This window comes from Lepidochelys kempii, chromosome 1, assembly GCF_965140265.1.
Source record: "Lepidochelys kempii isolate rLepKem1 chromosome 1, rLepKem1.hap2, whole genome shotgun sequence".
Taxonomy (NCBI): domain Eukaryota; kingdom Metazoa; phylum Chordata; order Testudines; family Cheloniidae; genus Lepidochelys; species Lepidochelys kempii.
The window spans coordinates 26,330,253-26,339,730 of NC_133256.1; positions in this window are offsets into that span (position 1 = coordinate 26,330,253).

The following is a 9,478-nucleotide window of genomic DNA, read 5'->3' on the forward strand; positions in this document are numbered from 1 at the left end:
CTCCCTTCTATTTGCATCCGTAGAACGTGACTTCCAATTTTTAAAAGATTTTTTGGGGTCTCTAACAGCCTCTTTTACTCTGTTGTTTAGCCATGGTGGCATTTTTTTGGTTCTCTGACTCTTCCTTTTTTATTTGGGATATACATATAGTTTGAGCCTGTATTACAGTGTTTTTAGCAAGTTTCCATGCAGCTTTCAGGCATTTGTGACTGTTCCTTTTAATTTCCATTTAACTAGTCTTGTCATTTTTGTGTAGTTCCCCTTTTTGAGTTAAATACTACTGTAGTGGTTTTCTCTGGTATTTCCCCCCCCTGCAAGGATGTTCAATTTAATTACATTATGGTTGTGGTTACCAAGGGGTTCAGCTATATTCATCTCTTGGACCAGATCCTGTGCGCCACTTTGGACTAAACCAAGAATTGCCTCTCCCCTTGGGGGTTCCAGGACTAGCTGCTCCAAGAAGAAGTGATTAATGGTGTCTAGAAATGTTATCTTTGTATCCCATCTTGAGGTGACACGTATGCAGTCACTATGGGGATAGTTGAAATCCCCCATTATTATTGGGTTTTCTGTTTTTGTAGCCTCTCTAATTTCCCTGAGCATTTCACAGTCACCATCACCATCCTGGCGAGGTGGTCAGTAGTATATTTCCACTGCTATACTCTTATTATTCAAGCATGGAATTTCTATCCATAGAGATTCAATGCTATTGTTTGATTCATTTAAGATGTTTACTATATTTGACTCCATGCTTTCTTTCAAATGTCTCATTCCCCCATCAGTGCAACCTACTCTGTCATGCCTATATATTTTGTATTACCATGTCCTATTGATTATCATCATTCCACCAAGTTTCTGTGATGCCTATTATATCAATATCCTCATTTAATATCAGGCACTCAAGTTCACGCATATTGCTATTAAATTTCTTGCATTTGTATTCAAGCACATAAAATTTGTCAACCATTTAGTTTTCTGCCATCATGTGATGTAATTGAATGGGACTCTTTTTCATTTGTCTGTTTCTCTTCAGTTCTCACCTGTACTTTAGCAACTTCTATCCTTTTCCTCTTTACTGGGATAGTATCCCCTTTAATAATTCCTCCCCTAAAGGATGAGTCTGTCCAATCCACATGCTTCTCTGCACCGGTCAGCTTTCCCCCAGACCTTAGTTTAAAAACTCCTCCATGACATTTTTAATTTTAAGTGCCAGCAATCTGGTTCCATTTTGGTTTAGGTGGAGCCCATCCTTCCTGTATAGGCTCCTCCTTTCCCAAAAGGTTCTCCAGTTCCTAATAAACCTATTTATTAGGAACTCCCAACACCTTTGTCTCATCCACATATTGAGACCCTGCAGGTCTGCCTGTCTAACTGGCCTGGCATGTACAACTGGAAGCATTATAGAGAATGCTACCATGGAGGTCCTGGATTTTAATCTCTTACCTAGCAACCTCCAGGACCTCTCACCTACTTTTCCCCATGTCACTGGTACTTTCATGTACCAGGACCACTGGCTCCTCCCCAGCACTGCACATAAGTCTGTCTAGATATCTTGAGAGATCCACAACCTTCGCACCTAGCAGCCAATTCACCATGTGGTTCTCCCAATCACCACAAAGCCAGCTATCTATTATTTCTAATGATCGAATCCTCCGTTACTATTACCTTCCTAATAACAATGGTCCCCTCTCCCTGGAGAAATATCTTCAGTGTCCAAGGATGCCATGAGATCATCTGGAAGGAGGATCCGAACTACAAGATTGTTTCCCTCTTCTCCAGTTTGATCTTTACTTTCCCTGAGACTTTCATCCTTCTCAGCAGCGCAGAGGCTGTCGGACTGGGGTGGGAACACTATACTGCATCCTGGAAAGTCTCCTCTGTGAACCTCTTGGTCTCCCTTAGCTCGTCTAGTTCAGCCACTCTGGTCTCAAGAGCCCATACTTGGTCTCGGTGGGCCATGAGCTGATTGCGCTGAATGCACACAAGCAGATAATCATACATGCTGCATTCAGTGCAATAAGCTGGCTAGCCCCCGACTCTGCTGCTGGACTTCGGCCTACATTCTTTTTATTCTTGCAGGGTCTTGTGTGTGGGGGAGTTGGGAGGGGGGTTCGTTGGAGAATGGGGGGGTTATTGGACTAAGTTTAGAGAATGTTTATTAGGTGTATCTGGCTCTCACATTCCCTCTCTAAATTCTCCTCCCAAAACTCCCCTGTTCACCAGCTCCTCTGGTTGCTTAGGGTTTTAAAACCCCTGTTCTCCCTGAGTTAACACCGCCTCCTTGTCAGGGAATCCTAAAGGAATTAGGGATGAAAGGATGGCAGATCAGAGCCTCGCTGGGAAGCTCTCAGTTTTCCCTAGCAGGTCACTAGACGCAGCACAGAGTGCCCCCGCAACCTCCCAGACAGACCACACTATAAACTTCAATCAAGCAGGCACATGGCAAGCACACAAGAACACACAAACTAACACAACAAACTCACCCCAAGGGCTACATAGTCACTCCTCCTTCACCTGGAGAACTCCCTTGCAAAATTCCCATTTGCTGCTCCTAGTTTGCTTTGCTAGCAGTAACTCAACTGTGCTTATGGCACCTTAGAGACTAACAAATTTATTTGAGCATAAGCTTTCGTGGGCTACAGCTCACTTCATCGGATGCATGCAGTGGAAAATACACTTGGACGATTTTATATACACAGAGAACATGAAACAATGGGTGTTACCATACACACTGTAACGAGAGTGATCAGTTAAGGTGAGCTATTACCAGCAGTAGAGGAAAAAAAACCTTTTGTAGTGATAATCAAGATGAGCCATTTCCAGCAGTTGACTAGAATGTGTGAGGAACAGTAGGGGGGAAAATAAACATGGGGAAATAGTTTTACTTCGTGTAATGACACATCCACTCCCAGTCTTTATTCAAGCCTAATTTAACGGTGTCCAGTTTGCAAATTAATTCCAATTCAGCAGTCTTTCGTTGGAGTCTGTTTTTGAAGTTCTTTGGGTTGTAATATTGCTACTTTTAGGTCTGTAGGTGAGTGACCAGAGAGATTGAAGTGTTCTCCGACTGGTTTTTGAATGTTCTAATTCTTGACGTCTGATTTGCGTCCATTTATTCTTTTACGTAGAGAGTCTCAACTGTCCGGTTTGGCCAATGAACATGGCAGAGGGGCACTGCTGGCACATGATGGCATATATCACACATTGGTAGTGGGACTGGATGTGTTCCTCACACGTTCTTGTCAACTGCTGGAAATGGCCCACCTTGATCATCACTACAAAAGGTTGTTTTTTTCTCTCCTGCTGGTAATAGCTCACGTTAACTGATCACTTTCGTTAGAGTGTGTATTGTAACACCCATTGTTTCATGCTCTCTGTGTATATAAAATCGTCCTACTTGTATTTTCCACTGCATGCATCCGATGAAGTGGGCTGTAGCTCACGAAAGCTTATGCTCAAATAAATTGGTTAGTCTCTAAGGTGCCACAAGTACTCCTTTTCTTTTTGCGGATACAGACTAACACGGCTGCTACTCTGAAACCTGTCAGCTGTGCTTGGCTGTAGGCTCTACTTGGACTGCAACCTGGAGGTGCCTCTAACAACATGTTGTCCCTCTCTATATTAAACTAAACATTTTTGGAATCCAACATCTAAAGAAACTCAAGGGTTGGGGCTTTTTATTAGGTGTTTGTTTTTTTTCACGAAATCTGATTACAAGGAAAGCAAAATAATTGTGATTATCTTTTTATCATGAAATATACACATTGTACTAACGGGCATGCTTGCATAAAAAGTTATCCTCGGTAGGAAGCAGCATAAACCCAGCAGAGCAGAGCTGCATACGTCCTCCAGTTCATCAGACCCAAGCTTTTTTGTTTTTGCGTCTCTGGTTGTTAGCAATTAATAGCTTTGTGATCGCTTCATCACAGCTTTAAAAAGACAGAATATTGATCATTTCTATCCATCTGGTGTTCTCGCTACACATTCAGGTACACAATATCACGCCAGTAAGCTCCTGCTGATAGAACAGAAATCTGCATAAATGGCCTCCCTATTGACTGGAGGATGTAGCAAATTACTACAAAAAATAGTCTAATTTTACTGCAAGTGGGTTTTTTTTTTTATTTTCACCACCCAGCCCAAATTCATAGCTTGACAGGAGAAAACAAAAACAAGCTAAAAGCATTTTGATTTACAGAGTAAGAGTCATTTTAATTCTTCTATGTGAGAAACTGCACTACAAAGGAATTTTCCCATCCTCTCCCATAAGTAGTAATACACCGACTAGTGAGGTTCTCATCCAGATTGACTATTTCACTGAATAAAATCAGTGTGCCATAATCCCACAGCTTATGGAAACATTCAGAATAGCACAGCGAACACATAATACCAGGACACTAGATGTAAATCAACAGGCATGTGTTTCTGTCAGAGTCAGATTCTGCATGGAGAGAGATCACAAAATGGGATATTTGGGGAGTTTGTCTCTCTCATGTTGTGATGAAGTAGGGATTTTCTGTAATATTTTTATGGAGCCTACATGTGCCTCGGTTTCCCCTGTATTTTGCATGGTTACCCAGTGCGAGGGAAAGGACTAAGGTTGCTCTGGGGCAGACTGAGAGACCTAAGTGGGTATGCCACTTAGCTGTTCCTCCAAGAGACTGTTCTAAACTATGAGCGTAGCACCGATCCTATGGGTGGGTGACACTTCTGACTGGTCTCGTATCACCTGTTCTCAGTTTCCAAACAAAACAATGTTTCTTCTGACTGGAACACCTGCAAACTCTCATTCGGAGACAAGCTGGGTTTTTCCCCTCTTATGTTTGATGTTCAGTGAACTACAGGATGGGTGGCAAATCCTACATCATTACAACACTCAGATCACTTGACTTCCTGGATTCCTAGTTTGTTTCTGGATCCTCTTCAAATGGGATTGCCCTGTTTTTAAATCACTGCATATACTTTCTTCAGCTCACCGTGGCTTCTCACTCCCTTCACATGCTCCCACTGCTGTTGATTAGGGTGAGGGTCTTTTACACTCCTGAAACAACCTTTTTATATCTGCCTCAACTTTCCTCCTTTTAAACCAACTGAAAAGAAATTTCTTTTGTCCCTTGCATTCCTCAATTCCTCCCTTTCTCTGGTACTTAGCTTTATTATTTCACTCTAAAACAGATGATGTACAAAAGAAAAAATTTTATATTTGCCACTCAGTATAACTAGATGATCTGATATTACAGCCTGGAGGGAGAGAGAGGGAGAGAGCAACATGAAAATATTAATAATAGAAACAATATAAGTCACCATGTTTCATATTTTTGTTACTTAAGGGACCAATGAAATGACCGACAGGAAAAGCCTTTGGGACTTCCTATGATCCACAGCAGCACACAGAAGTTAAAATGAAACCAATTTCTCACTCAAACAATAAATGTGTGCCTCGTTCTGTACAGCATAAACCATCATTAGAGACCGAAAACATCAATTGTTTATAACCTCTTTAAAATGAATATTTCATCCTGAAACTAAATTAATTAAATCCTGAAGGACTGGAACAGAAGGTTTTCCATAAATGTCAGTTCCATTAGAATTACAGACTACTGCTCCCAAGTTTGGGAACCTGGCATCAACATACAAATAGGTTTCCAATAGGTTTGGGTCATTTGGCTTCATTGCTAGCAGAAGCTGAACTTATACAGAGATCCGGCCGGAGGATTTCAGGGAAGGTTAGTCAGGCAATTCTTAGGGTTTCAACCAAACCATTTGCTATAAAAATGGAGGAGGTGGATCTCCTCAGGTCACTGCAGGACCTCTGCTGCACATTTTACCAGGGATCCATTCATAGCTTCCAATAGTGAAACAAACATTGCAAGAGAGAATTTGTCCAAGTCACTCAGGACCCAGCCATGGGAGAGTTGTGCACGCATTCTGGTGCAATGTAGCACTTACACAGGATTTTACAAACAATAACTAAGCAATAGCTTGGGTTTCATAGTGTTCACTTGTATAATAGGAAAGAACAAATCTCCACACTGCAAGAATTCCTGGGTGAAATTCCTAGGCTACGCGAGTGAGACTAGATGGTCATAGCGGTTCCTTCTATCTTTGAAATCTATGGTTGCACACCCACATCCACTCCCCTTGGCCTCACTGTAAGGCTGGTAAGTTTCCCCATCTGTAGATTGGGAACACTAAGACAGAAAGGTTAAGTATCTTTGACCAAAGCCACAGAGCCAATCCATGCCAGAGTTGGGATTAGAATGGAGTCCATTGTTCTCAATCCCATTCTTAGCCCACTAGAACACACTGCCTCTCGTTACTGAGCTACCTCTTCCTGTGGCCAAAGGTCATGCTGTTCACTCAATACGAAAGCCTAATTCAGGTGGAGGTAGAGTCACTCCAGCTGTGTTGGTCCCAGAATACGAGAAAGACAAGGCGGGGGAGGTAATATCTTTTACTGGACCAACTTCTGTTGGTGAGACAAGCTTCTGATCTTACACAAAGCTCTTCTTGAGGTGAAAGCAGAAAAGAGCTTGCAGCATCCTAATGCTATCGGTGGCAGCATGGGTACTGATGATCACCACAGGTCCAAAATTATTTAGGTCTTCCTCAAAATTCAAAGGATCTGTGCCCACTGTTTTCACAGACCATAAGCCCGAGGTGACTAGATGGAGATAAGGGGCTAGAGATGGATCATGAACGGTCTGAGCTTTTGGTCAAATCATTCATCTTTCAATCCTAGTGTGATCAACTGACTCTCTTTGTAAAGCAAAGAACTGGAAACTTAGCTTTCTGTTTAAAAGAAAAGGTAAGAGTCTCCTTCACATTTCTAGTTCCCTAAACCAGAGAGGCCTCACGGCTCCAGGTCATGCGTGTCCCAAAGCCTTGCTCTGTTAGCAGTCACTCATCTCTGGTCCAAGCTTTCATCAACGCTGGAACTGAAACATCAGACTAGTTCAACTAACCGGTTTTGGAAGAGGGATCAGATGCGTGTAAACAACTCGACAGATACTCTTGTGGGAACAGCACTGAAAACAGTTGCCTTTCTTGTTTGTCAGGATTAATGACTAAATTATTAGACAGAAAGAAATCTTCTTAATCACTAATCTGAAACAAAACGACAAGGTGCTGCAAGAAGTGGTACTGGTTATTCCATACGGGGCACCATTCCCTCTGAAAAAATAATATCCCAGCATACCCTGCCCTGGAAAGACCATCTTTCAAGCAAGACTTAAGAGAGTTCTAACTACTTGGGGTGGACTAAAGAGTCCATGGTATCCTCACAAGTATAAAGGTTTTTATATACAATGCGTGGCCAAAGTCCAGCTAAGGTAATATTATACTGCTGTCCCCTCCTCCACTGCTCCTCACCAAAATTCTTTCTGCAGTTTCAATTGGTATTCTTCACTTCCTGTCCTAAATTGTTGTGTAGGTTTAAGTTGTAGCCACTTCAGGGCAACAGTTGGTACATTTCAAATGAACATGTAAATCCTTTTTAAAGGAAACCAGCACACAAGGAGAGAGCATTTCAGGTTGCATGGTACTATAGTACTTCAGGACTATATAAAATGAAAGCTATCTTTCACTATATACACTATATAAACAACTAGGACCAATTGCTATGAGACAGGAAAGACAAGGCTGTTTCCAGTTATTCTAACCAATGACTGCTCAACTTTACAATCTCTACAGCTCTTTCTACACACAAAACTCATGCACAAAAGACTGTTTACCTGCACTTAGTATAATCACATCAAGACATCTGAAGAATTTATTACAGCTAGTCTTACACCACAAATGTATTAGCCACGTGACTCTGAATAATTTCTTCTATCTCCTAATCAAAAAGAGTTTGCAAACTAAACTGGATTGACCAGGCTCGCTGTCCTGTGTAACACTCCCTCAACAGCTGCACCGCTTGAAATTCAAACAAGAACTAATATTTATAATTTAAGGTATCCCTAGGGGCACCTACATATCAATAAATCACACATTAACAAATTAGCGATGAGGCAGGTTTTGCTCCACTGAAGACAGTTGATGGCAGTGGTAAAAAGGGATGCTAGGAACTTGAACAGACAATGCTCTGCAGATTATTGTAGTGGCACTTGGGGATACCCCTCTTCAGAGCAGAGATTAAATTGGGAATACACTCTAGCCTTATTATAAGGACTACATTTTCCACTAGGAAACATGAAAAATTGCCTTTGTTTACAACACTCCTGAAGCAAGATACAAGCCATATTGACAAGAGATTCTGTGGGAGCGTTTGCTTACACTTCAGTGAGTTTGCCTGCATAGAAGAACAAGGGTGGCTCTACCATGCAGCCAGAGGGAGCAGTTACATGGCTCAGCATTTTGGTCTCCTCTGCCCAGGGCTTAGCCAGCATGGCTGAAACTCTGTTATGGCTGAAGGAGACGTTACCATATTGGGTCAGTAAGAGCAGTTCAGTTCCTGGGGGAGAACAGAGTAGGGTAGGTCTGTACATGTGTCCATGAATGTGGTTTTGCCACAATCCCCCTTTTGACCACATCAGGAGCAAGTGTCTGAAGACGAGTAAGTTAGCACGATTGAAAGGTGTTGGTAAGTACACACCTCAGGCTATGGCAAGGCCCTGTACCCATGCCAGTGTGCAGTATACACAGGGGAAAAGGGCATATGCCAGATCTCAAGTTTCAGCTGTCCTCCAACCCCACACCGCACTGAACCCTTTTCTGCCTGACCCTTACCCAAGCTATAAATGTCCCTGTCCCCACTCCCAGTCATCATAACAGCTTTCCATTGCAAGCTTTACAGATTAATGCAGGTGGACATGGGCAGCCACTTGGTCCACCAACCACACCAGGGTGCTGATCAACGTGTGGTCGGAGTGCACTGTCCTTCCCGACTTGGCCTGGAGTGGCAGAAACATTCACCTGTACCTGAAATTTCACAGAGGCTGGAGCAGACGGATGTTCAGCAGACTCCAGTCCAGTGCCAGCAACACACCAAGCACTGGAGACTCCTCTACAGGTGGGCAAACGACTCCAGGAGTCATTCTGTGAGGGCTCATTGTACATGGCTATGCTATGAGGAGCTGGACCGGGTGACATCAACGGCTCTCAGTGCAGAGTGTGAAGTGGCTCACGACCCCCTCCTCAACCCAGCCAGTCTCACTGCTCCACAGGATACTGATGAGGGCGTGAGCCAGAAGTGCCTAGAAGCTCATAGACTCAGACTATCAGAGTTGGAAGGGACCTCAGGAGATCATCTTGTCCAACCCCCTGCTCAAAGCAGTCACAATCCCCAATTTTTTTTGCCCCAGATCCCTAAATGGCCCCCTCAAGGACTGAACTCACAACCCTGGGTTTAGCAGGCCAATGCTCAAACCACTGAGCTATCCCTCCCCCCGATACTGCAGACATGGGCCAGTCTGGCTAGGGCAACAGAACCTTGAAGAGCTGGTCTGTATAGAAGATTAACATGGAAAGAGCCACT